At 38.2% G+C, this 26,938-nt stretch overlaps 1 long non-coding RNA gene across 1 annotated transcript in view; it reads left to right on the forward strand.

Moving 5' to 3' along the window:
- The window catches only part of LOC122800046, a 593,061-nt gene extending 567,127 nt beyond the window's left edge, over positions 1–25,934 (forward strand). Inside the window, exon 3 of the long non-coding RNA XR_006364524.1 lies at positions 25,868–25,934. This is a non-coding gene — a long non-coding RNA (uncharacterized LOC122800046). The remainder of the gene's footprint in view (positions 1–25,867) is intronic.
- Positions 25,935–26,938: the final 1,004 nt, after the last annotated feature.

Consider the following 26,938-nt stretch of genomic DNA (forward strand, 5'->3'; position numbering starts at 1 on the left):
AAGACTCTTTGTACCAAAGGCAAGCGTCCAGTCTGGTGGACCCCAGCCATAAACAAACTCTACAACAAAAGGAGGAAGCTACTACAAGATAGAGCAAAATCCTTAAAAGGTAAGACACCCCTGATCACTATAAGTAAAAAACTAAGAGCTCTCATAAAATCTTCCAAAGCAAATTTCGAGAGAAAAATAGCTAAAGACTCAAAAGACAATCATAAGGCCTTCTTTAGCTATGTTAGAAACCTGGGAGGAAACTCCCAGATATGCTCAGAGCTAGTTCAAAATGATGTGAAGATTACTGATCCTACAGACATTGCCAACATACTGGCTGACAGGTTCAGTGCAAACTTCTTCCCCTCCCCCCCAAAAGGAGAGTTATCTATACCAAACAATTGCAGCCCCCCAAACATCTCCAGCGCCCAAGTGAGAACTGCTCTCTCCAAAGCAAAAAACACAGCATCCATGGGACCTGATGGTGTCCCCGGCTGTGTGCTCCATGAACTCAATGAGGAATTAAACCCACAGCTAGGACAGCTGTTTAATCAAAGTCTTACCTCTGGATACGTACCCAGGGAGTGGCGCACTGCAACTGTGGTACCACTCCACAAAGGCAGTGCCTCCACCGATCCTGGAAATTACCGGCCCATTAGCTTGACAAGCCTTATCTGCAAAGCCATGGAGAGGATCATAATGGACCTCATAAATAAAGACATAGGGAATTTACAGACTTTGGATCCAACCCAGTTTGGCTTTGTCAAAGGCAGATCATGCCTTTTAAACTTGGTTGACTTTTTCGAAACAGTCACCAAAGCCATTGATGAGGGAAAGGCAGTCCATACAGCCTACCTCGATCTGGCTAAGGCCTTCGATACAATACCCCACTCGGGTATCATTGAAAAACTCATCAGCTTAAATGTCAACCCATACATCACAAGATGGGTTGCAAACTGGCTGAGTGACAGAACCCACAGGGTCAGAGTTGCTGGCGCCATGTCAGACTCTAAGCCTGTCACAAGTGGTGTCCCACAGGGCTCAGTCCTGGGCCCACTCTTGTTTGGCATCTACTTCTCAAGTACAAGCAAACACAGGAGGGTTATGGCTGACAAAGTTTGCAGATGACTGCAAACTGGGCCATAGTAGAAAACACATCTGACACAGATATCCTTCAGAAGGGTCTCACAGAAACGGATAACTGGTGCCAGAGCCACGGCCTAAAGTTAAATGCCAAAAAATGCATAGTCATACCCTTCGGGAAAAACAAGGTTACCCTAGCTACCAAATAGGTGGCAATCCACTGAGCACAGAAGAAGTTATCAGGGACCTGGGGACCCAGGTTGATAGTAGTCTGTTATTCGACACCCATGTAGCTAAAGTAGTTAGGAAGACCTTCTACATTGCCCACCTTATCATGAAGGGTTTCTCATCCAGATCAAGGGAGGTCATAGTTTCCCTTTACTCATCACTCATCAGACCAATGATTGAGTACAATGCCCCATTCGGAATGTATCTGACCCGACACTTGCAGCAGCTGGAGAGGCCACAAAAGTTCCTCACCAAAAGGATAAAGGGTCTCAAAAATCTGTCCTATGCTGCCCGACTGAAAGAACTCCAGCTCTATTCAGTCGCTTACCGCTTGCTCAGAGGTGACCTTTGCCTAACATACAAGGCCATGTCAAACCCAGATTTGATGAATATGCTTCACCTCAAAAAATCCAGATCCATCAGAGCCACAAGGGCGGGAGACTTAAACCTTGACACGGCTATTAATAGGACGTGCTGGAGGGATAGATTCATCACCCAAAGACTCCCTATGCTGTGGAACAAAATCCCGGTACATGTGAGGCAGAGCACCTCGCTGGCCTTGTTCAAGAGAAATCTTGACCAATGGATGGGAGATCGCAGATATACCCCAGGTATCACCTCAGTGTCACTGCTCAACAGAGGCACAGCAAAATAATGGGTTTAGTTCCCCATACTAAAGGGGTGGCGTAAGCCACAAAACGATGGGCTAGGCTTGTAAATGCCCTCGGGCAGATAGCCTAGTATGAACCTATGAACCTATGAACCTATCTGGCTGAGCTTATGAAAGTGAATTACAATTTAGGTTTTGGGCTAGATGGGCACCCAGATATATTTGGTATTTATTGCCCCAGCATGTTTAAGTTTCTGTAATGTACCATACAGTCTGGTAAACATTTTAGCTATGTTTATACTGAGTTTGTTTGCTGTGGTGCAGTTCCATGTTAGCTGGAATTTGTTTCTGTCTGTATTATGATAGTATCACTTTTTGCGGAGGTAAACACAGCATGTGAGAGCTCTACACCCATTCCCCCTGCTTATTTTTGAACCTGCACAGCCATAGCAACTTAGTATAAGGTTTAGTCTCTTTTGTGGGCAGTTTATATTCAGTGCTTACAGATTTTGCCACATTCAGGCAGATTAAATTTCCGCTTCTGAAGTAGTTACACCCCTTTGAAAGATATAATAACAGGATTCCTTTTTATGTGATTCCATCCACTGAGGAACAAATACAGAGGTGAGGAAGAGCTTTCATTTGGAAATATATTAAGTCTGTTATAGCCATGTGGGATGTAACATATATGGAGATACAGTAACATATATGGAGATACATCTTCACCCATATAGCAGTATGAAGACATTATATTTCACAGATAAAGCATCTTGCCATTCATTATTTTTATTAGAGACAACTTAAGATTTTGCAGTATTTTTACTGTCTGTAAATGTAATAAATTGGCGTAGCAAATTTAAAACTCTAAACATGCCAGCTTGATAAAAAAGAATACTCAGGTGATTATTGAATAAATGAATGTTCCAGTCCACATATTATCAATGAAGCACTACTGACTGACTAAAATCTAAACTAAAATCGATCTGATTTTGAGCTTATCATTACTTTTAAAGAGATCAGTATTTGCAACTACAGAAACCTGGTTCAAGAGTAGTAATATCCTCCTCCTCCTGAACATTATTCTGCATGCATTTTCCCACAGTTTTCACTTATTTCTATGTAGTTTGTTCTTCCTTATACTAAAAATACCCTCTATAGTTCTTAGCTCCTTTACCACTTTCAAGTAATTGCCTTTTTGGCAGCCAGCAACATTAAGCTTAATAGATACTATGTCTAGGTAACTCCATTTCTATATTCCCATCTCAAAAGAAGTATTCCCTCACCCAATATTTCTAACAAGGTATCCTATAAGGGTTTTTTTTTTAAATCTACCAGCTCATTGCACTGTCAGAAAGCATATTACTAAGCATCCATCTTTTTTCCCATCATACCTCTAGCAAGTGATGTCTACCTGTGGAAAAAATCTCTGAAGTCTAATTGGGGTATAAAAATACCCATAGGTTCATAGGTCCATAGGTAGGTACTAGGCTATCTGCCCGAAGGTATTTATAAGCCTAGCCAGAATGTGTTGGCGTTAGCCACCCTCTTAGATTAGTTCCCTGTGCCTCTGTCCAGCAGAGCCACTGAAGTGATCCCCGGGGTAAACTTTCTGTTTCCCATCCACTCATTAAGGTTTCATTTGAAGAGTGTTAGCGAGGAGCTTTGCCTAATGTAGATTGGAATCTTGTCCCAAAGCACGGGAAGTCTCTGTGAAAGGAATCTATCCCTCCAGCACATCCTATTTATTGTTGTGGTGAGGTTTAGATCCCTAGAGTGTGTGGCTTGAGGGGATAATGTTTTCTTTAGGTGGAGCATGTCCATCAGTTCTGGGTTGGACATGGCCTTGTATGCCAGGCAGAGATCACCCCTGAGTAGGCGGTATGCAACCAAGTACAGCTGGAGTTTCTTCAGTCGAGCTGCAGAGGGCATCTGTTTGAGGCCAGTGATCCTCTTGGTGAGGTACTTCTGTGGTCTTTCCAACTGTCTTGTAAGGTGCATCCCAAATGGGGCATTGTACTCTGTGATGGGTCTGATGGTTGATGAGTAGAGGGGCACAATGACCTCTTTTCATCTGGATGCAAACCATTTTGTGATTAGGTGGGCCACGTAGAAGGATTTTCTAACCACTTTGGCAATGTGATTATCAAAGGTGAGATTACTATATACTTGGGTCCCCAGATCTCTTATTACGTCTTTCGTATTTAGGGGACTACCACCTATCTGGTAGTTTGTGGGTACTTTGTTTTTTCTAAAGGGGATGACTATGCACATTTTGGCATTTAGCTTGAGGCCATGACTTTGACACCAGGTATCCGTCTCAGTGAGACCCTTTTGGAGGATGTCTGTGTCAGCTGGAGAGTCAATTATAGCCCCTAATTTGCAGTCATCTGTGGACTTGGTCAGCCATAGTCCTCCTGTGCTTCTCTGTACCTCTGAGAAGTATATGGCAAACAGGTGGGGTCCTAAGACTGAGCCTTGGGGAACGCCACTTGTAACCGGTATAGAGTCGGACCTACCTCACACAACTCTCACCATGTGGGTTCTGCCCGTGAGCCAGTTGGCAACCCATCTTGTAATGTAGGGGTTTATGTTGAGGCTGGTGAACTTGTCTAAAATACCAGAATGGGGAATGGTGTCAAAGGCCTTTGCAAGGTCTAGGTGGGCTGTGTGTACCAACTTTCCCTCATCTATAGCCTTGGTAACTGTCTCAAAGAAGTCCACCAGGTTTAGAAGGCATGATCTGTAACAAATTTGAACCGGGTAGGGTCCAGTGTTTGGAGGTTCCCCATGTCTCTGTTAATGAGTTCCATGATGATGCGCTCCATAGCCTTGCTGACCAAGCTAGTCAGGCTTATAGGGCAATAGTTCCCAGAGTCTGTTGTGGCTCCACCTTTGTGGAGCAGAATCACCATTGCTGTGCACCACTCTACGGGTATGTAGCCTGTGGAGAGGCTGAGTTTGAACAGTGTGTTTAGGTGAGGGATTAGTTTGTCTTTGAGCTTGTGTAGGAAGTAGCCTGGGACACCTTGGGATTCTGTGTTTTTGGCTTTGGATAGGGCTGTTTTAACCTGAGTGTCTGTGATTTCAGGGACTCTACATTCTTCTGGTATGGTTATGGGCCCTTTTGCGGGTGAGAGGGGGGTGAAGTTTGCGCTGAACCTGTCTGTTAGGATGTTGGCAATATCAGTCGGTGCAGTGTATTTTGTGCCATTCTACACTAACTCCAAGCAGATCTGAGCATGGAAATATGTACATTAATAAAATATAAACTTTCTAGATTTATTTTATTGCATTCTTGAGAATAAATATCCTTTCGTTACTCCTTTATAAATTGCCTTCACATTCTCATTTCCTTGTCTTTTCTAACTTCTTCTGATTGATACTTATAATTATCATCATTATTTTATACTCCCTACTAATTTTCTATTTTTAACAGCAGCTTCTATTCTAGAATTAACTGTAAACTCAACAAGAGCTGATCTTTCATTTACTACTCCACTGTACCTTTCTCACTGCTTATATTATATTACGGTATATATCAGTTCATGGTACAGAAGGCAGTCTGCTTAGCTATCTGACTTAATGACTTTTCTGTCATTAGCTGTGTTCTCAATATTTTGGTAACTTTTTTTAATTTTCTCCATTAAGTTCCAACTCCCTACTGCCTATTTTCTGTGTACCTACTTGCAGTCATCCATATTGGCAAAGTCTCCTTTCTCCATTTCTGAGTCAGATTAGTTCTGAAAATCCTGTCTACTGCAAATGTAGCAATTTGCATTATTGTTATTGTTCTCTTTAAGGACCTGCATCAAAAATCCTACTCTCTCCTTATTTCATGATCTCCACCCCCCCCCATTTCAGCATCATTTCTTTGCACTTTGCTCTTGCATCTTCTGCTTGTGTTATGTATATGAACCTTAACTGTATAGCTCTGCAGTATCCATTCAAATCTGGCAATCCTAAACCACCTTATTATGTGAGGAGGATCAACTTATCCCACTTAACTCTTGCCCTCTTTCCTCTCAAATATATGTTGTCAAACCTTTTCTTAATTATAGTTTATTGCTTCTTCTCTGGTTGATAAACTATACCTGTTCTGTATGTATTATTATAGGGACCAGAAACATTTTCACTGTGTGCACCTCGCTGTCTCTTGAATTTGTCAGCCTCTCGTTTTCTACACCAGTGGTTCTAAATATATAGCAAACAGGAAAGGAGAAAGAGGAGAGCCACACCTGGTTCATCTGTTCAAAAACAATGTAGCGGAGAAAAGCCATCCAAGTTTGATTCTTGCTTCTGCCCATTCACATATCTTCCTAATCAACCCAATTATTTTATTAGGAAATCCAAATGCTGTCATTACTTTGCTTTGCTCATAAAATCCCAGCTAACTCTATCAAATGCCTCACTCCATCAAGATCAACAATAGCTGTGTCTTCTTACAGTCTGCTTTCCTTTGAATAGTCATCATTCTGTTAACATTATCAACATTTAGTCTGTCAGTTTTGGCAATGCTAGAGCTATTCTATTAGCTAGTAAACCCTAACTGCTTTAAAATCTTTGTTCAAAATCAAATTGGTCTATGTGCAGATCAAGTTTAAATGATCTGTCTTGTCTTCAGGTAGTACATCCAACACAAATTAATTCTAAGATGCTGATAATACCCTTCCTTCATCACAAATTAATGATAAGATGCTGATACTGCCCTTCCTCCATCACAAATTGATGATAAGATGCTGACACTGCCCTTCCACCATCGCAAATTAATGATAAGATGCTGATACTGCCCTTCCTTCATCACAAATTAATGATAAGATGTTGATACTGCCCTTCCTCCATCACAAATTAATGATAAGATGCTGATACTGCCCTTCCTCCATCACAAATTAATGATAAGATGCTGATACTGCCCTTCCTCAATCACAAATTAATGATAAGATGCTGATACTGCCCTTCCTCCATCACAAATTAATGATAAGATGCTGATACTGCCCTTCCTCCATCACAAATTAATGATAAGATGCTGATACTGCCCTTCCTCCATCACAAATTAATGATAAGATGCTGATACTGCCCTTCCTCAATCACAAATTAATGATAAGATGCTGATACTGCCCTTCTTCCATCACAAATTAATGATAAGATGCTGATACTGCCCTTCTTCCATCACAAATTAATGATAAGATGCTGATACTGCCCTTCCTCCATCACAAATTAATGATAAGATGCTGATACTGCCCTTCCTCCATCACAAATTAATGATAAGATGCTGATACTGCCCTTCCTCCATCACAAATTAATTCTAAGATGCTGATACTGCCCTTCCTCCATCACAAATTAATGATAAGATGCTGATACCGCCCTTCCTCCATCACAAATTAATGATAAGATGCTGATACTGCCCTTCCTCCATCGCAAATTAATGATAAGATGCTGATACTGCCCTTCCTCCATCACAAATCAATGATAAGATGCTGATACTGCCCTTCCTCCATCACAAATTAATGATAAGATGCTGATACTGCCCTTCCTCCATCACAAATTAATGATAAGATGCTTATACTGCCCTTCCTCCATCACAAATTAATTCTAATATGCTGATACTGCCCTTCCTCCATCACAAATTAATGACAAGATGCTGATACTGCCCTTCCTCCATCACAAATTAATGATAAGATGCTGATACTGCCCTTCCTCAATCACAAATTAATGATAAGATGCTGATACTGCCCTTCCTCCATCACAAATCAATGATAAGATGCTTATACTGCCCTTCCTCCATCACAAATTAATGATAAGATGCTGATACTGCCCTTCCTCCATCACAAATTGATGATAAGATGCTGACACTGCCCTTCCACCATCGCAAATTAATGATAAGATGCTGATACTGCCCTTCCTTCATCACAAATTAATGATAAGATGTTGATACTGCCCTTCCTCCATCACAAATTAATGATAAGATGCTGATACTGCCCTTCCTCCATCACAAATTAATGATAAGATGCTGATACTGCCCTTCCTCAATCACAAATTAATGATAAGATGCTGATACTGCCCTTCCTCCATCACAAATTAATGATAAGATGCTGATACTGCCCTTCCTCCATCACAAATTAATGATAAGATGCTGATACTGCCCTTCCTCCATCACAAATTAATGATAAGATGCTGATACTGCCCTTCCTCAATCACAAATTAATGATAAGATGCTGATACTGCCCTTCCTCCATCACAAATTAATGATAAGATGCTGATACTGCCCTTCCTCCATCACAAATTAATGATAAGATGCTGATACTGCCCTTCCTCCTTCACAAATTAATGATAAGATGCTGATACTACCCTTCTTCAATCACAAATTAATGATAAGATGCTGATACTGCCCTTCTTCCATCACAAATTAATGATAAGATGCTGATACTGCCCTTCCTCCATCACAAATTAATGATAAGATGCTGATACTGCCCTTCCTCCATCACAAATTAATGATAAGATGCTGATACTGCCCTTCCTCCATCACAAATTAATGATAAGATGCTGATACTGCCCTTCCTCCATCACAAATTAATTCTAAGATGCTGATACTGCCCTTCCTCCATCACAAATTAATGATAAGATGCTGATACCGCCCTTCCTCCATCACAAATTAATGATAAGATGCTGATACTGCCCTTCCTCCATCGCAAATTAATGATAAGATGCTGATACTGCCCTTCCTCCATCACAAATCAATGATAAGATGCTGATACTGCCCTTCCTCCATCACAAATTAATGATAAGATGCTGATACTGCCCTTCCTCCATCACAAATTAATGATAAGATGCTTATACTGCCCTTCCTCCATCACAAATTAATTCTAAGATGCTGATACTGCCCTTCCTCCATCACAAATTAATGACAAGATGCTGATACTGCCCTTCTTCCATCACAAATTAATGATAAGATGCTGATACTGCCCTTCCTCAATCACAAATTAATGATAAGATGCTGATACTGCCCTTCCTCCATCACAAATCAATGATAAGATGCTTATACTGCCCTTCCTCCATCACAAATTAATGATAAGATGCTGATACTGCCCTTCCTCCATCACAAATTAATGATAAGATGCTGATACTGCCCTTCCTCCATCACAAATTAATGATAAGATGCTTATACTGCCCTTCCTCCATCACAAATTAATTCTAAGATGCTGATACTGCCCTTCCTCCATCACAAATTAATGACAAGATGCTGATACTGCCCTTCCTCCATCACAAATTAATGATAAGATGCTGATACTGCCTTTCCTCAATCACAAATTAATGATAAGATGCTGATACTGCCCTTCCTCCATCACAAATTAATGATAAGATGCTGATACTGCCCTTCCTCCATTACAAATTAATTCTAAGATGCTGATACTGCCCTTCCTCCATCACAAATTAATGATAAGATGCTGATACCGCCCTTCCTCCATCACAAATTAATTCTAAGATGCTGATACTGCCCTTCCTCCATCACAAATTAATGATAAGATGCTGATACTGGCCCTCCTTTTAAAATAGTGTTAAAATCTTCCAGATCTTTATCATTGTCTTCCCTCCTAGCTTTCAACCTTCCACAGGGATACCATCTGCTTTTGGAGACTTCTCTTTTGGTTGATTATTCACACACCCCCTTTATCCCACCATCTTAGCTATTAAAGCATGAGCATCATCTTTCTCTAACTTCGGCATATTTAAGTCTTTTGTAATATTTCTATTTGTGTCTTTTCTTGGTTTCACCATTCTTCTGCTTTATATAGATTTGCAAAGAATTTTTTTTGAAATTCCTGTAGCACTACTATAGGGTCTGCAGTTTTTTTTTTCCAGTCATGGGCTTCCTATATTTGGTGACACCCATTTCTGTCTTTCTGTTGCCCAAATCAGTGTGCCAATAGTTTTTGTGAGCTGGATTTGTCATCAAAAAATACTTGCTTAACAGCAATCTTTCCAAAATCTTGCATATTATCTAAATTTTCCCTTATTTTTCCTTTAGCACTCAACAATTGCTCCTCTTCATATTCTGTATAATTTCCATTCATGTGCAATAATTTAACAATTGAATCATCTAATAATTTACATTATTTCCCATATCTCTTTTTCTTTCATTTCTAACATATTTTTAAATTCCATTTTCATTTTATCCCACTCCTCATCAATTGTGTCCACCAACCATTCCATAAATTCCTCTCTTTTTAATATTCAAGTAGGAAAGTGCTACTATCTCCTTTTTCTCTAATTGCCCTGCACCTTTGTCTTATTTTTTATTAATGCATGTTTTTAAATACTTATTGGACATGTTCTAAAAAAAATTAAATTAAATACCCATGCTCCTATAAGATACAATTTCTGTCCACTCCAGCCCAGTTATTGTGCCTTTGGGAGAAATATGTAAATTGTGTCTGAGTTCCTGCTAGAAGATTCACATTTTTCATCTAAATAGACTCATATACTTCTTCAAAAATCTATTTTCTCTTCTAAGTTCCACAATAGATGTTAACTATTGCATATCAGGTTCACGCCTCTAGTCATATATTACATTCCCTGTTATAAGCTAATTACTTATCCCATAATTCCATTAGCTCCTTAATAGTAGTTTAGGTGGAATATAACCATATGTCAATGCAATCAAACTTCCTTGCTAATAATCCCGTATTACACTTGTCTTCTTTATTCTCCTCTTCTAACACAATTAGAGCCCCTCTTGCAACCAATATTCCTATTTTTCTTTGTTATTCATACTTTGCTGAGTAATCATTTTGAAATCCTTTATTTGGCAAATTCAAATGCTCATTTCTGTGTGTGTCTTCTGTAATATTACTATTTGCACCCTTTTTAATATAACTCAGTACTCTGTGCTTATTAGCCACATCTACAATGACATTCACATTCTATGATATGATTGATAAGGTATTATCTGATAAGATGCTATTACCTCTAAATATTGTACATGGCAGCTTTTGAGTATGTGTTTCCAGCTTGCAACTTACATGCACATGTTAATGTTTCACAGACTGTTCTTATATGCAGTCACAGCTTCTCAACTCTTTTTGGACTCATGTAAAATTTTCCAAGACATTTTGTTTCAATAAAACACTTAGAAAATAAAATAGATAATTACATTTTCATTTTTAACCTCCAACCCCTTTTAATTCACAGAAAACACAAACAACTATACACACTTTCCAAAACAGATTTACCCTTCTATATATGGACAGATGCCCTAAATAGACAACTACAACTATAGGCTTTATCCATTCTAATGTTAGGTTTAATCATTCTGTAAAAGCATGTTTGAGCATGTGTTTCATCTTCTACCCACACCATCTATTCTTGTCTGATCATAACCTCCATCCCTTGTGTGAAAAACAGCATGGATATTATATCTTAATTGGTTTTAATATATTCTGAACTGGCTGATGCTGCAAGCAGTGCATCTGCTTGTATTCCCCCGAAGATATCCAACTTAATTTTCACTGAAATGCTTGTTACTTCTCTTTTAAGTACTAATTTTAGTGTTTCCACATACAGATGCTTCACAATTCATGGTTCAGTCATGTCGTGTTTAATAGCATGTACCTGCAGACAGCTTTTCAGCAACTGCAGATCTCTAATAATACAAGATCAGATAATGGTTTTTCAGTTTTGTGATATAGCTTATTTCAAATTCCGGAACACTATCTTTTTACATGATTTTAGTGCAATTTAATACATACATATGATCTGTTCAAGCCATCCTCTTCCATTTAGCAACACAAGATTGCAACATAATTTCTACCTTAATCTTGTTACTATATAAACCCCAGATACATTACAGTTGGGGAGAAAAGATACATTCCTCCTTTAACATCATTGCCAGTAACAGGAGTCACTGATGAGACTCTCCCCACCTCACATTTAAACTACATCTGCATACTTTACGGAAGTACTTTATACTGTAACATGCTTGACTCCATGAAATTTATTATACACATATTACTAAGAAAAAAGTATCTTTGGACTTACAGTTACGTCCTCAGTTTGATAATTGTCCTTCCAAATATTAATCACACATTGGGAATTATACTTTAGAGTTCTCAATTCAACTTAACACATCCATAAACTTCTAGTCCAAAAGCACAATTCTTATGTCAAATTGCATCTTTAGGAAAAGAAACTTTACAGTATATCTGTTTATTTCCACTTTAATATTCTTGCTTGCCAATTTTTTTATCATCTTGGTTTCCCAATACCAGTCTCTGGTTCAATTCCAGTGTAGTCCTGGGTTTTCTAGTCACACTGTGTGTTTTTTTTTTTTGTTTTTTTTTTTTTTAGGTAAACTTTAATTCCTCCTTCACCAATTCTGCATTGAAAAATGAATTTTCTCCTTCAAAAATTAAATTCAGCTGGATATAGCAATATAAATCTCACAACTGCCTCTGAATACCCTCTAATTACAGAAATAAAGTCACTCCTAGTCTGACTGGCATTAAGTGAACATTCATTTTACTTGAACACTTTAGTGTCCCCAGTGATAATACTCCACCATTCTACCACACTTTTGTGAGTAGCAGCTCCTTCTGCTGGTTTGGCTGTATCATTACTACAGTAGATCTTGTCTTTTCTTTGATGTCCATATTTGGAATATGCACATGGTGTACCATTTCAGTTAAGGAGATACTGCTCCAGTTGGTTGCTTATACTTTCATAAAATCAATGCAATCAGTTCCTTCCAGGGTCTCTGGTGCAGCAGACAATCTCAGATTTGATTTGCATGCTCTGTCTTCTGGCTCTACTAATTTTTTTTTTTAATAGCTCTTCTGGAGAAGTCCCTTACTCAACCCATCTTTCTTTCATTTCAGTCTCTGATCCCTGCACTTTTATTAGCCCATCTGAATACTGCTTAAATATTTCTAAGTTCTTTCCAGCCTTTTGTATATATTTCTACAATGTCTTGTTTATTTTAAATACATCTAAATGCATTTGCTATATTTTCCAATAAATTGCTGGAAGCCATCTCATGTACTTTTTGATGAATAGCTTTAAGGCTTTTCTGCACCAAAACTGTTTTTTTTTTCTCTCTCTCTCTCTTTTTCAAGCTAATTTTCTCTTGTTTTCTCTAGATGTCTTCTTTGCTGACACTCGTGCAGTACAGTGACTCATTAGTAACTGAATTTGACCCAAATTAATGTGTTTTGCTGGCTGTTTTCCAAAGTTTCTGTTTTCACACTGGGAGAACATTAATCAATCAGTTGATCATTATGACGCCATTGTGGATGTCCCAGTATTCTATATATTGGCCTATCAAACATCCCCAATTACACTACAATGGTCATTATCCCCCTCTAGAATGCTTCAATCTAAATGTGACCCTCTCCCCAAATACCTGGTTCAAGGCCCCTAATAACTAAACAGCACTAATTTCACCAACAAAAAAAAAATTCTTATTTTTTGCCTGTGTTACTGATAATCACAAATGGTATAGCTCCCAAGTGACCTTCCACCTCAGATTCCTGCCAACTCCACATTTGATAGATGTAAGAATAATAGTACGTTTCAAACTCTACCCATTTGGTGGAACTGATGCATAAGTAAATTCTATTAAAAAAAAGAAAAATATATTCTGGCCATCTACACAACATCTAAACTTGATTCATATAAGACAGATTTAAAACTGTAAGTAAGCCCCTCAAAGTTGCCATTAGGAAATGTACAGTAGACTATGAACATAGATTGCAACCTGTTCAAAAGACAACCATAAGGCCTTCTTCATCAATATTAGGAGGATTAGCAGTAGCCAATTATTCTAAACTGATACTATCTGTAATGGTACTTCCTTCTCTAACTGCAAAGACATTGTTAAAGATTCTATGGACACATTCTCTTCCAACTTCACCATACCCACCTTCCATATTCCCTCTCACACTTCAAGTCCCAAACTCATTCAAAAACAATCCATTTATCACTTTAAAAAATAAAATGCACCAGTTGAGTGAGTCCTAACAATACACCTGTATGTATGGTAAGGAGTGCTATGTACCACATAGCAAAACCCCTTCAACAGCCATTTAGTCAGTGTCTGACTTTGCTTACATACTTGTACTGTGAAAAACAACTGTTGTGGTGCCCTTACATAAAGGTGGTCCCTCTACTGACCCTAGGAATTGCAGACCTAGTCATCCTACCAGTATAATGTATAAGCCTATAGAGTGTATTATATTTAAATGTATAAATGGTACAGGTAACCATATATCCCTAGATAGGCTCCAGTTCGGATGCATTAAAGGCAGGTCATGCATGCTCAGCATAGTCAAGTTATGACTTATTACTGTGGGTATAAGCAAAATACAGTCCACACTGCCTATCTGGTATTTGCTAAGGCATTGAACCCTACCCCCTGTGACAAAGGGAGATACTGCCAGCACAGCTATATGGAATGTTGTAAAGAATTTTATGACATTTGTGACTATCAGCATGATCTGTATAAGATGCTTGTATTACAAATGTTTTAGAACTGCATGTCATGAGTATATCAAACTGCTGGTACAGAAGTGTGTGTTGAAATGGTTTTTGCAAAGTGCTTGAAATGTATCCACAGTGTATCCTACTGGAAAAAAACAGAAATGTACATTCACTATTGTAACTGTATTTTAACAGTGTAAACTGGGATACAGGATGTTAATCTCAGTCTACTAAATTTTAGAAAAATAGCTAAAATTAAATTACTTTATAGGCTAGCCCAGAGAAACAGTCTGTGCTGAGATCTTTCTGTATTGTTTTGGAAGTGTTTTATTGTTTAATGACTTCCAGCATTTGCCACAGATCTGACATTGTCTATGTATTTTTACAAGTAGATGCTAAATGCTACCAGCTGCTATCAATGGTTGTTTTGGGCCTGGGGACTAGAAGTGAGATGACAATAAATTATGTAATTCTGCAAGCTAGCCCAGCAGTAATATTTGATATATTAATTTGAGAACTCTCTGAGAGAGGCATCATTCTGTATTCTGTCTTTGATTTGACATCAACAACTAGAGAAGATCCATTCACCACATCTACATTGCTCAATAAGTAAGTTTCTATGGAATAGTAACTCTTTTAGATATAGTCAGGAATACGGCAAAGCTTAGTTTAGATATTTTTTCTTCATTCATTTGAGACTGTCCTGAAATGTTGTTTTAAATATTTCCTGTGATTTTAAACTCTGATGTCACTGTAAATATATCTTTAATATTGTCTTGTTTTTTTTTATTATTTATTATTAAATATATTTAAACGTTTCATTGTAACTTATCTATATAGAGATATTTAAGTTTTGATAGTATTGCATATTTATTTGGTGACACTGGGATACTGCTAATGCTTGTTCTTGGTCAAACTACCATTTGGATTAATAGTAACATTACACAGTAAGATTGGGCACCCTTTGTTAAGGGCCTTAACATAGCTGATAAGGAGCTGGCTGGTGGCAGTGATAACTACCTTATAGTCTGGGCAAAATGGGGCATAGCTAGTAAACCTGTGCTAGCCATTTCCAGGTGTGTATGCATGTGTGTGTGCATAAATCAAACCTCAAAGAGTGTGTGTGTCAACTACGTTGGCAGGGATATGAAGCACTGGTTGTACAGAGAGGGTGCTGGAGGTCTTGGCTTGGCTTCTCAGCTGAGGTCTCAACTCTATACATGTGCCAGTGGGGAGTCTTATTGGGGATTTGGAGAAAGAGGGAGAAACTAGCCCCAGACTTAATGTGGTCTCTGTGTGCTCTTAAGGAAATTGCACTTGATGTTGAGAGCCGCATGTGGAAAATACTGCATGTGTGTATCTTGTCATCCTCTCAGTGTATGTCCCCCACTAGTGCCAGTGATGAGGATTGAAGCTCTTTGATTACTGGTTCAGTGGTGAGGCATCACACTCCGAGTACTGGACATTTTTGGCAAGCTCTCCCAACTCAACATCAACCTGTATGTAATTTGTTGAGTAGTTAATTGTCTTTCTGATATGCTTACAAGCTCTACACAAAAGTATATCACCGGCAGAGACCCAGAGGACTGTATCCTGGGTCTCCTTCTCATTGGCAAATGCTACTCTGACATGAAAGCTGACATAAAGGGAGTATGGCTAACCAGGTTCACTGAATGCAAACTGCAACAGTTATCAAATCCCACACTGATATTAAAATTCTTGAGGAAGGGCTGGACCAAAAATTATTAGTGTGTTAGTCATGGACTTATCCTCAAAGCGAAGAAATGAAGCATAGTTTCCTTTGGTAAATCTAGCATCACCATGGTATACTATATAATTAATATTCTACTTAATTCTGACCCACACAACAGGGAATTTAATACCTGTATTGATAAGACATCCTCCTGTAACCAACATGTTTCTGTAGCACAACTTATCTTTCTTAATATCACCTCAATTTCCAAAGAGGTAATAGCCCCACTTCACTCCCTCCTTATTAGGCCCTTTATAGTATATTAATTATAGTGTTAAGATTTTAATTACAGTGTCAAATTATTTACACTGAACGTATTTTGAGGTGAGGGAAATTTTAATTAATTCACTGAATAACTGATTTTAAATTAAGCAAATTCAGGAAAATAGATATACTGTATATCAATCCTCATAAACGGAGCAGGATCCATAATGATTAGTCAACAGTTAGTACTATTTATAAAATAGGTTCATAGGTTCATAGGTTGGTACTGAGCTATCTGCCTGAAGGCATATATTAGCCCAGCCATGTTGTGCAGTATTCACCGCCCCTTTAGTAGTTCCCTAGACCCTTGTACCAGCAGCTAATACCCTTGGCCCCTATCTAGTAGTGCTATTGGTGTGATCCCCGGTGTGAGCTTTCTGTTACCCATCCATTCATCAAGGTTCCTCTTGAAGAGTGATAGTGAGGGGCTCTATCTTATGTAGATCATGACCCTGTTCCATAGTAAGGGAAGTCTCTGCGAAGGGAATCTATCCCTCCAGCATGTTCTATTCATTGTTGTGTTGAGGTTTATATCCCTAGAGCATGTAACTGGAGTAGATTTGGTTTTTCTAAGATGGAGCATGTTCAACAATTCTGGATTGGACATGGCTCTGTACGTTAGACAGAGATCGCCTCTGAGAAAGCGGTATGCAACAGAGAACAGTCTTAGCTTTTTCAATCGTGCTGCATAGGGCAACTGTTTGTGGCCAGTGATCCTCTTGGTTAGGTACCTTTGTGGTCTCTCCAGCTGCTGGAGATGTCTAGCCAGGTACATTCCAATTGGTGCATTGTACTCAATAATGGGTCTGATGAGGGAAGAGTAGAGGGGCACCATTACATCCTTAGATCTTGATGCGAACCCTTTCATGATCAGATGGGTCACATAGAAGGATTTTCTAACCACTTTGGCAGCATGGTTATCAAAGGAAATCTGACTATCTACTTGGGTCCCTAGATCCCTTATTTCTTCTTCAGATTTCAGGGGATTACCTCCTATGTTGTGTTTGCGGGTACTCTGTTTTTTTCCAAAGGGGATTACTACACATTTTTTTGCATTTAGCTTGAGACCATGGCTTTGACACCATGCATCAGTCTCATTTAGGCCCTTCTGGAGGATCTCTATGTCGGCCGGAGACTCTATTATAGCACCCAGTTTGCAGTTGTCTGCAAACTTAGTCAGCCACAGCCCTTCTGTGCTTGCCTGTACTTCTGAGAAGTATATGCCAAACAGGAGGGGCTCCAGGACAGAGCCCTGAGGCACACCAGTCATTACTGGTCTGGATTCGGACATAGATCCCGCTACTCTTACTTTATGGGATCTGTCTGAGAGCCAGTTTGTGATCCATCTTGTGACGTTAGGGTTTATGCCCAGGCTGGTGAGCTTATATATAATACCTGAATGGGGAATGGTGTCAAATGCTTTAGCAAGATCAAGGTAAGCCGTGTGTACCTCCTTTCCCTTATCTATAGCCTAAGTAACTGTCTCAAAGAAATCCACCAGGTTCAGAAGGCATGATCTGCCCTTGACGAAGCCGAACTGTGTGGGGTCCAGCGAATGGAGGTTCCCAATCTCTCCATTTATGAGTTCCATAATGATTCACTCCATAGCCTTACAGATCAGACTGGTCAGGCTTATTGGTCGGTAGTTCCCAGGGTCAGTTGTGGCCCCACCCTTGTGTAGCGGGACTACCATTGCCGTGTGCCATTCTATGGGCACATAGCCTGTGGAGAGGCTGAGACTGAACAGGGTATTAAGATGCGGGATTAATTCCTTTTGGAGCTCGTGTATGACACAGCCTGGGACACCATCTGGTCCCATGGAGGCAGTGTTTTTAGCTTTAGATAGAGCCTTGTTAACCTATGTATCAGTAATAATTGGACTTACACAATCCCTTGGAATGGTAATAGGCCCTGTAGGTGGTGGTGGTGGGGGGGGGGGGTTTGCACTGAACCTATCAGCCAAGATGTTGGCAATGTCAGAAGGGTCAGTGTATTTTGTTCCATTTTGTACTAGCTCAGAACAGACCTGAGAGTTGCCATTTAGGTTTTTGACTTAGCCATAGAAGGCCTTATGGTTATCCTTGGCATCTTTGGCAACTTTCTTTTCAAATATAGCTTTAGTTGACTTGATGAGGGCCCTCAATTTCTTACTAATGCTGATCAGGGATGATTTTTCTACTTGAGAGTTGGCCTTTTTTTGTATAAGTCTCCTCCTTTTATTGTAAAGTTTGCTTATGGCCGGGGTCCACCAGACTGATTTCTTCTTGCTTGAGGAAGGAGTCTTGGTTTTATTTGGGATAGCACAGTCCATGCAATCCTGAAGATGCATATAGAGTGCCTTGGTGTAGGATTCCACATCCTGGATATCATTATCCTTCTGCAAGGGAATAGTGAAGCTTTCCACTTCGGATGCAAGTAGTTTGAAGTTTGCTTTGGAAAGGTTTTTGACTATGGTTTCTTTGACTGGGGGAGGTGAAGGGGTGAGGATGTCCAGGGTTATCAGTTTGTGGTCGGATCTGACCAAGGAGGGAGTGATAATGGGTGTGGTACAATGGGCGCCCATATTTGTGATGATTAAATCCAAAATGTTGTCCCCTCTAGGGCAAATGGGCTGAACATGAAATAAAATCCTTTTGGGGAAAAAAAAACATTGTATACCAATTGGTTGTAAGATAAGGACAGTCATATAAATATATGTCTTTAATCTCACAGCAGCATATTAAACCACTGTGAAACACAGGCAGAAAAAATGCCATTTGTTTAGCCTCACTAAACATGGCCAAAGCTCCATGGTTAGTGAGCTTGAGAAATAAATAAAAAAACGCAGTACCGATAATGTATGTACCTGCAGCAACTGTAGTTACAAGGACTTTCCATTCTCTTTCACCTTGCTAGTGTCAGCTCTTCAGTCCCACATATGGAAAATAAATAAATGTAAATGCAATAACCTATGTGTCTTTCAGTCTCTCTGAGTACTCAAAAGAGTTTAAATACAAACGTCATTTTCATTTTGACCTTTGTCTGAATGCAAACACCTGAAATGTACTACAGTGAATGTAATTTCTTTTAAAAATTCAATTTTTAGATAACAACAAGGCATATGAGTTGTAAACTATCAATGTTTGTGTGTGTTGCTGCCGAGTTTCTGTATATTTGGGAAACATTATGTCTCTCTGCCTCTATTTTTGTGTGCATATGTATAAGTGTATTTATATGTTGGCATTCGTTTAAGTATTTGAAAACTGATTTATTTATTTATTATATTTTGGATGTAAAAAAATTCCTTTAACAGCAGCTGCATATTCTACACCAGCTTTGAAACATTAGGTGGAGGAACTTGAACTATTTTTAAATAAAAATATATTTAAAAAAATTGCATACTAATAATAAAACAGATACAAATCTATATAAAATACATGGCCCTTGTAATACCATCCAGGATAGACATTATAGAGAAATAATGATCTTCTCAAGAGTGGAAAGGCCTAATATTATCAGTAATCTGTTATATCCATGTAATGCCTATCATGTTGGATATAATTGCTTCTTTATCCCAAATCATTTTAAATTAAATATATGTCATGATTATACAGTCCTGCCGCAAAAACACTGTACAGACTGTAAAAGATCTAATTTTGACAGGGATGCTCTGCATCCACACCACAGTCTCTAAGTAAATTGAAAGAAACTCAGAAACACACAAACCCAGAGGAAATGGATATTGCAGAAAAATGCATAAACTCTTTTCCCTTTTCTACCAGTCTCACAGCCTCAGATAACTAATTGTGTCACACACTACAAAATGAGCTTTGCCATACTACAAAATCAAAAGTCTAACTGCCTGATTACAGATTATAGTAATGTCACCATAACATAGAATGAGTCAGCAATCTAATAGGAAAACCTCAGAGCAATGATATAATGTCCTACGTTAATTCAGCACCAGTGAATCATTAATAAATCATTAATAATCAGTTATTAAATCATTAAAGCTACAGTATGTGAAGTTCCCTTATGTTTCAAACAAGCCACAATCATTCCAGTGCCTAAAAGATCCACTGTAACAAGACTGAATGACTACAGGCCTGTTGCTTTGACAACAGTGGTCATGAAGACTTTTGAGAGGCTGGTGTTAGCTCACATGAAGGATATTACAGCTCCCTCATTAGAGCCCTTTCAGTTTGCTTATTGAGAGAACTGGTCAGTGGATTTTGCAGTTAATATGGGCCTACACTATATCTTGCAACATCTTGACAACCTAGGGACATATGGAAGGATTTTGTTTGTGGACTTCAGCTCTGCATTTACTACAGTAATTCCAGAACTTCTTCACATGAAACTCTCCCAGCTTTCCGTTCCTGCTTCCACCTGTCAATGGATCACCAGTTTTCTAACCAATAGGAAACAGCAGGTGAAACTGGGGAAATTTACATCTAGCTATCGCACAATCAATGCAGGTGCCCCCCAAGGATGTGTGCTCTCCCCACTGCTATTCTCTATATACACTAATGACTGCACCTCTAAGGATCCCTGTGTCAAATTTATTGAATACACAGATGATACAACTATCATCATGCTCTTTCTTAAAACTGTGGAGATGACAGTGGACTTTAGGAGTGGTACTACAATATTATCCCCCTCTTTATATTTAATACTGCTGTGTTAGTTGTGGAGTCCTTCAAGTTTTGGGGATCTATAATCTCCTGGGACTTGAAGTGGGAGACCAATGTAGGGTTCATCATAAAAAAGGCACAACACCAAATGTACTTTCTGTGACAGCAGAGGAAGTTCAACCTCCCCCAGTAACTGTTGATTCAGTTCTATACAGCATTCATTGACTCTGTTCTCAGCTCATCCACAACAGTGCGGTTTGGATCTCTCTCTAATGATGACAAAAATAGGTTACATTCAATAGTCAGGTCTGCCCAAAATATCATTGGTGCTAATTTGCCCTCCTTACAGGACCTGCACTATTCCAGAGTCATGAAAAGGGCAGGGAAGATCATCACCGAACCATCACATTCAGGCCACCATCTTTTTGAACTATTGCCATCAGCCATGCATTATAGATTAATGCACAGCAAAACAAGCAGATATAAGAACAGTTTGTTTCCACAGGCCATCAAGTTCATAAATGGTTAACTCAGCTTATTAGGTTGGGGTATTCTTTTTCCCCAAGCCTCCGAAGATTCTGCAGTATTGTTTACATATTGTTAATACTTGTTTCTTTCAGAGTTTATTTCAGTATTTCTTGCAGAGAGTTGCACTTTGAACCTTGTATGTATATGAATATTTACTTTTATGTCTTGGTTCTTAATAGTTGTATGTATATCATTTATGTAATTCATATTTGGAGAGTCAATGAAACCAGAGTCAAATTCCTTGTATGCATGCATACTTGGCCAATAAATGTGATTCTGATTCTGATGAAGGTAAAAAAAGCATATTTAATTAGCAAAATGTTTTTGTTGCACTGAAATTATCACCTCTTACAATGTAAGGAAACATTTATGATGCAGCACAATGAAGTAGCAGGCTCAAGATACTGGAACTTTTTATGTAAAGGCCAGTAATGATTTTGAATATCAAAATGTGTTTGTAATAGAATTTCTTTCAGTATTGTTGCCCTTGATCATGATTAAAAGAAATAACTTCATATTGCAAAATCTCATTTCATGATACAAATGTCATTTTGGCCTTTGCCTGACAAAAATGATGGCTAGCAGATTCATGAAGCACTGGGGAAAAATGTCAGCATCATACACTTATGGGTAGAACATATAAACCTTCCAATGATTTCAGTAGATTAGTTGTAAAATTGTAGCTTACATTTATTTTAGTATCTTGGCTTTAAATCTTGTGTAATGCTCAGTTCTCCTGAGGTAAATTTTTGAAGAAATCCTTGCAGTAAGACAAAGATAGAGAAGGATGAGTCATGCAATCAGGTTGTATTATATAGCCCTGGCATTTATCCCACCAGTTTCCAGATGTATTCTCTTTAACTTTGAACAAGTCACATACAACTTTTGTTCCTTGATCACCCCCTGTAATGACGCACTTTTGCCTTGGAATTACCTTTATTTTAAACAAAAGTTCTAATGTTTCCTACTCCTGTGTCTTAAGATATTTTTAAGTTGTAAATGTTAGGAGCTCTCTGTGAACAAAACTACAAATGACATGTAGATGACCTGCAAAGATCACGTGACCCTTCTGGCCTGCTTGTTAGTTACTGGATGCGCTGGAGACCCCACTTATCTAAGGGCTTGTCCCTAGCTCAAGTCCTTATGTAGTTGGCCTTATGCCAGACATATTTGTTCTTAAATTATGTCATTTTTTGACATTACTACTTCACCAGGATAAATTTCTATGAAATAATTCTTAATATCATTTTAAGTTATGCACCTTGCACTTGAAGAGGGTCAGCGGGGTAATCTGTTTGACATGTATGGAAGTCTATTCCAAAGACAGGACAGCCTCTGGGAGACAAACCTGTCTCTCCAGCAGGTTTTGTTGATTTTGCATATTAGATTTAGGCCTATTGAGTGGGTAATGCATGAGGAATTAGACTTATGGATATGGAGCATCTCTAGTAGGGCAGGGTCTGATATTGCCTTGTAGGAGAGACACAGATCACCTCTTAGCAATCTGTATGATACTAAGTAGAATGATAGTGATTTGAACCTGTGTACATAGGACAGATGTTGGAGGCCATGGATTCTCTTTGTTTGGTATTTCTGTGGCCTTTCCAGTTGGTGCAGGTGTTTAGAGAGGTATATACCAAACGGGGCATTGTGCTCAATTATTGGCCTAATGTTGGGGGAGGAGTACAGAAAGGTAATAACCTCCTTTTTTTCTAGATGCAATCCCTTTTACTTATGAGATGAACCAAGTGAAAGGCTTTTCTGACCGCTGCCACTACATGATGGTTGAATGTGAGATTGCTGTCAACCTGTGTACCCAGGTCTCTCACCACAGGTTGTGTGCTTAAGGGGTTGCCGTTGATGTGGTAATCAGTAGGGGGGGGTGTTTTTGCTGAATGGTATGATACATTTTTTGCATTTAACTTAAGGCCATGACTTTGGCACCAGTTATTTGTAGCTGCGAGACCCTCTTGCAGTATGTTAACATCATTTGGGGAGTCAATGACAGCACCCAACTTACAGTCATCTGCAAACTTGGTCAGCCACAAGCCCTGTCTGTCTAATTTTGTTCACTTACTGTTGTCATATTCTTTGCTAAAATTGAATCAGGCCCTATCCCATATTTTTCATATGATGGACTGGATTCATAGATTCATAGGTTATTACTAGACTAACTGCCCTTGTGGTCCATTTTAAGACTAGACAATTATCCCATTTGAGAATCATACCCTGCACCTTGAGTCTGTAATGTAAACACCTTATCCATTATGCCCCCCAACCTTTCAAATTAAGTGGGGAGGAGTCAAACCCTATACCATGGGTACAAGAAGCAGCTCATTTACAATCAAAGTGTTAGTCTCCTGTGCTAACTGCCATTCATGTAGATAATAAAATGTCTTCAATTTCAGTGATTTATTTATTTATTAAGTAGATAAGTGACCTGGTCTAAGAAGCCTCTTTAGCTACCACCCAGACACAATCTAAGCAAACAGTGAAGCATTGCTGATATGTGGATAGTATGATGGCTCTATAACAAAGATATTAGTATTATTGATATAGGTAGTACATCTTAACCAAATCTGCATAAAAACAAAAATGACATAGTTGCTACCTAAAACACATGCAGGAAGTATTTTATTAGCTATCAGGCAAAAGGGTAATAATAGGTGTATGTTACTACATTATTAAGTTAAAAGTTGTGGAAATGGACATTAGAGCAATTAATGGTATACAAAATAAGAGAGAGAAGTGCAGTAACAGAGGGAAAAAGTACATTAAAATGTTTATTTAGCCACCTTGTTTTTCTGTCCTGAACAGTACCTCTTAACTGTCCGGATTTTTGCAGAATGAACAGTGGCAACTTTCTAAGCTGAAGTCAGCAATATTTAAATCTATCCCCATTTTTTGGGCCTTTGTCTCCCATTATATTTGGCTTTGTCCATATTTCTTGCTCTAAGAGGTTGAGGAATATGTTATGGACCCATGATGCCTTTAGTCCTCTCACTTCAGACTTACAGGTAATCATAAATCTTTTGTTTAATACTTATTATGAAACTGTTTAATACTTATTATGAAACTTTTCATTCAACTAATGTCAGACTATGAGGCTGATACCTTACAGTCTGTCTTGCTTTCTGTCTTGTGAAGGAGGATTACTTCTGTATTTTCTAGTTATTGACATCCCTTTACTTTCTTCTATGATATATTTTAAAATAGATAAAGATTTTAGCTGTTCTTTCATAATTTCACTAAGAATTCTAGGATGAATTCTGACATACGTTATTTCAATATTTACTTTTTCAGGATAATTTTGTCCTTAAAATTAATGGAGTAAGCCTTCTAGTTTTGAACACCACTGTTAATACTTTAGAAAAATATCCATCATCTTCCTTTGTAAAAACATTGCAAAAATAATTGTTTAGTTGCCCTACTTTTTTTACCTGATATTATGTTTATTGTAATACGTATTAACTTTGAAGATACTAAATTTTGTTGCCGTCCAAAGTTATAGAAAAGCATCTGTGAAGGCAAAGAGTAGATGTTGATGTCTGAATTTAAAAAATAAACTTGCAAAACAAGGAACACCATTATTACACTCAAATATCTTTTAACCAACATCATGTTTCAGTACTGTTATAGGATGAGGCCTGACTTTAACAACACCTAGAAGGGTGCTTAACAATTTTTAAACATCCTATATGCTGTTAATATCACATCTGGTGCTATAGCTCCTCTGAACCAGAATGCTATTTAAATGATAATCTCACTGTAAATAACAGCAGCAGAACATGGAATGAGTTAGTTTCAACTTCATTTCTATCTACTGTTTACATTCACAAAAAATGCCTTTGGGAATCAGCTGCGTCCCTTACATATGGAAAACGTAAAGTCGTACCATAGTTCTCACCTGCTTTACTGGCTTTCAAAGTCAGCAAACAATTCTCACTTTTTTTTTAATTCAATACTTCTGCAACTTGCAGTACATGAAACATACAAATTACCATGCACTTCAAAGAATTATGACTGGATCACCACATTTAACTTAAAATTATGTGTTCTCGACATGGATGCCAGAATTCACTTCCCGAGCTTCGCTCTTGAGGTGAATTTCCTGGCACCCATGCCTCAAATACATAATAAGCGAGTTTCACTCAGCAACTCAGTCATAATTGTTTATGTAATAGGATGACTTGACAAGGAATTATTGGCACCCATGTAATACTACAGATATCACTGGCCCATGTTTTTCTTGCAATTTAGAATAAACTAAAATGAATTACATGTGAAGTTGACTTGATTAACGGCAGATTTATTCATACTTCTTTTAATCAGGTGAACTACATGATCACATTGGATTAGTTTCAGCTACAGCCAGTGAAAAGCATTAATACAAATGTTACACCAGACAAAGTAAGTAAGTTTTGTAATCACATTTGTGTAACTTAATGATTATGCACCTGTGTTAAGCGTTAAGTTTGAATTGTTAATGGTGATGCTCCACTGAAAATATATTTGTTGATGTGGTATAGTAGTTACTGCAAGTTTTGCTTTTCTGGATGAGGTTTAGAGCACTGATGAAAGATTTTTGCATCTATTGCACACTGAATGTGGTATGCTAGTATTACAACCTGGAAAAAAAACAAAAAACAAGATGCCTTGTCACCGCACTTGATATGCTACAGTAAGACAGTGAAAGGCCAAGTGTAAAAAGAGATGAAAAGTAAAATATTCTGGAATTATTAGGACAGCCAGAAAAGTGAGCAAGAGTGATGCAGAACCTATGAATGAATTATCTACATATTTGGTAAAATGTGAAGTAGGAACAATAGAGGTTAATTGGAAGGCTGTTTGTCAGGGTGTGACTGACATAGTAATGTTCAGATCATGGGGAGAATTTCGCAGATTGTTGTACTTTATTTACAAATGGATTACTTTTGATTAAGATTACAGAGGCAACAGTAGGAAGATAATATGCTGTCTGAGGTGAAAACACCTTTAACACAATTCTCCTTGAAACATGCCTTCTGTTTAGTAAAGATCCCTTTAACATGATTTATCTTGCAATGAAGTTTAGCAGGTATGTGATAGAAGATAAAACACAGGAAAAATATAATCATTTTTTTATAAAAATAATGTCCAGATATTGTGGGAAAGACAATGTTTGGTCTAATTTCTACTTTAAATATTTACATTTTCAATATATAGGTGACTAACTGTGAAATTTATATGTCATTTGGCTGGCAGCATTACCATAAGTGTTTTTGTTTTTAAATCTTGGACTAGTTTTGTTTGAATGGATTTGCCATTGTTGCTGGGTAACATGTATGTCCTTATACAGGACAATTGCATGCATTTCAACAGGGAAGTGGATTCTAACAGCACCAGATCAATTCCTTAGAAGAC

This window comes from Protopterus annectens, chromosome 4.part0 (assembly GCF_019279795.1).
Source record: "Protopterus annectens isolate FY-2018-M chromosome 4.part0, PAN1.0, whole genome shotgun sequence".
NCBI lineage: Eukaryota > Metazoa > Chordata > Ceratodontiformes > Protopteridae > Protopterus > Protopterus annectens.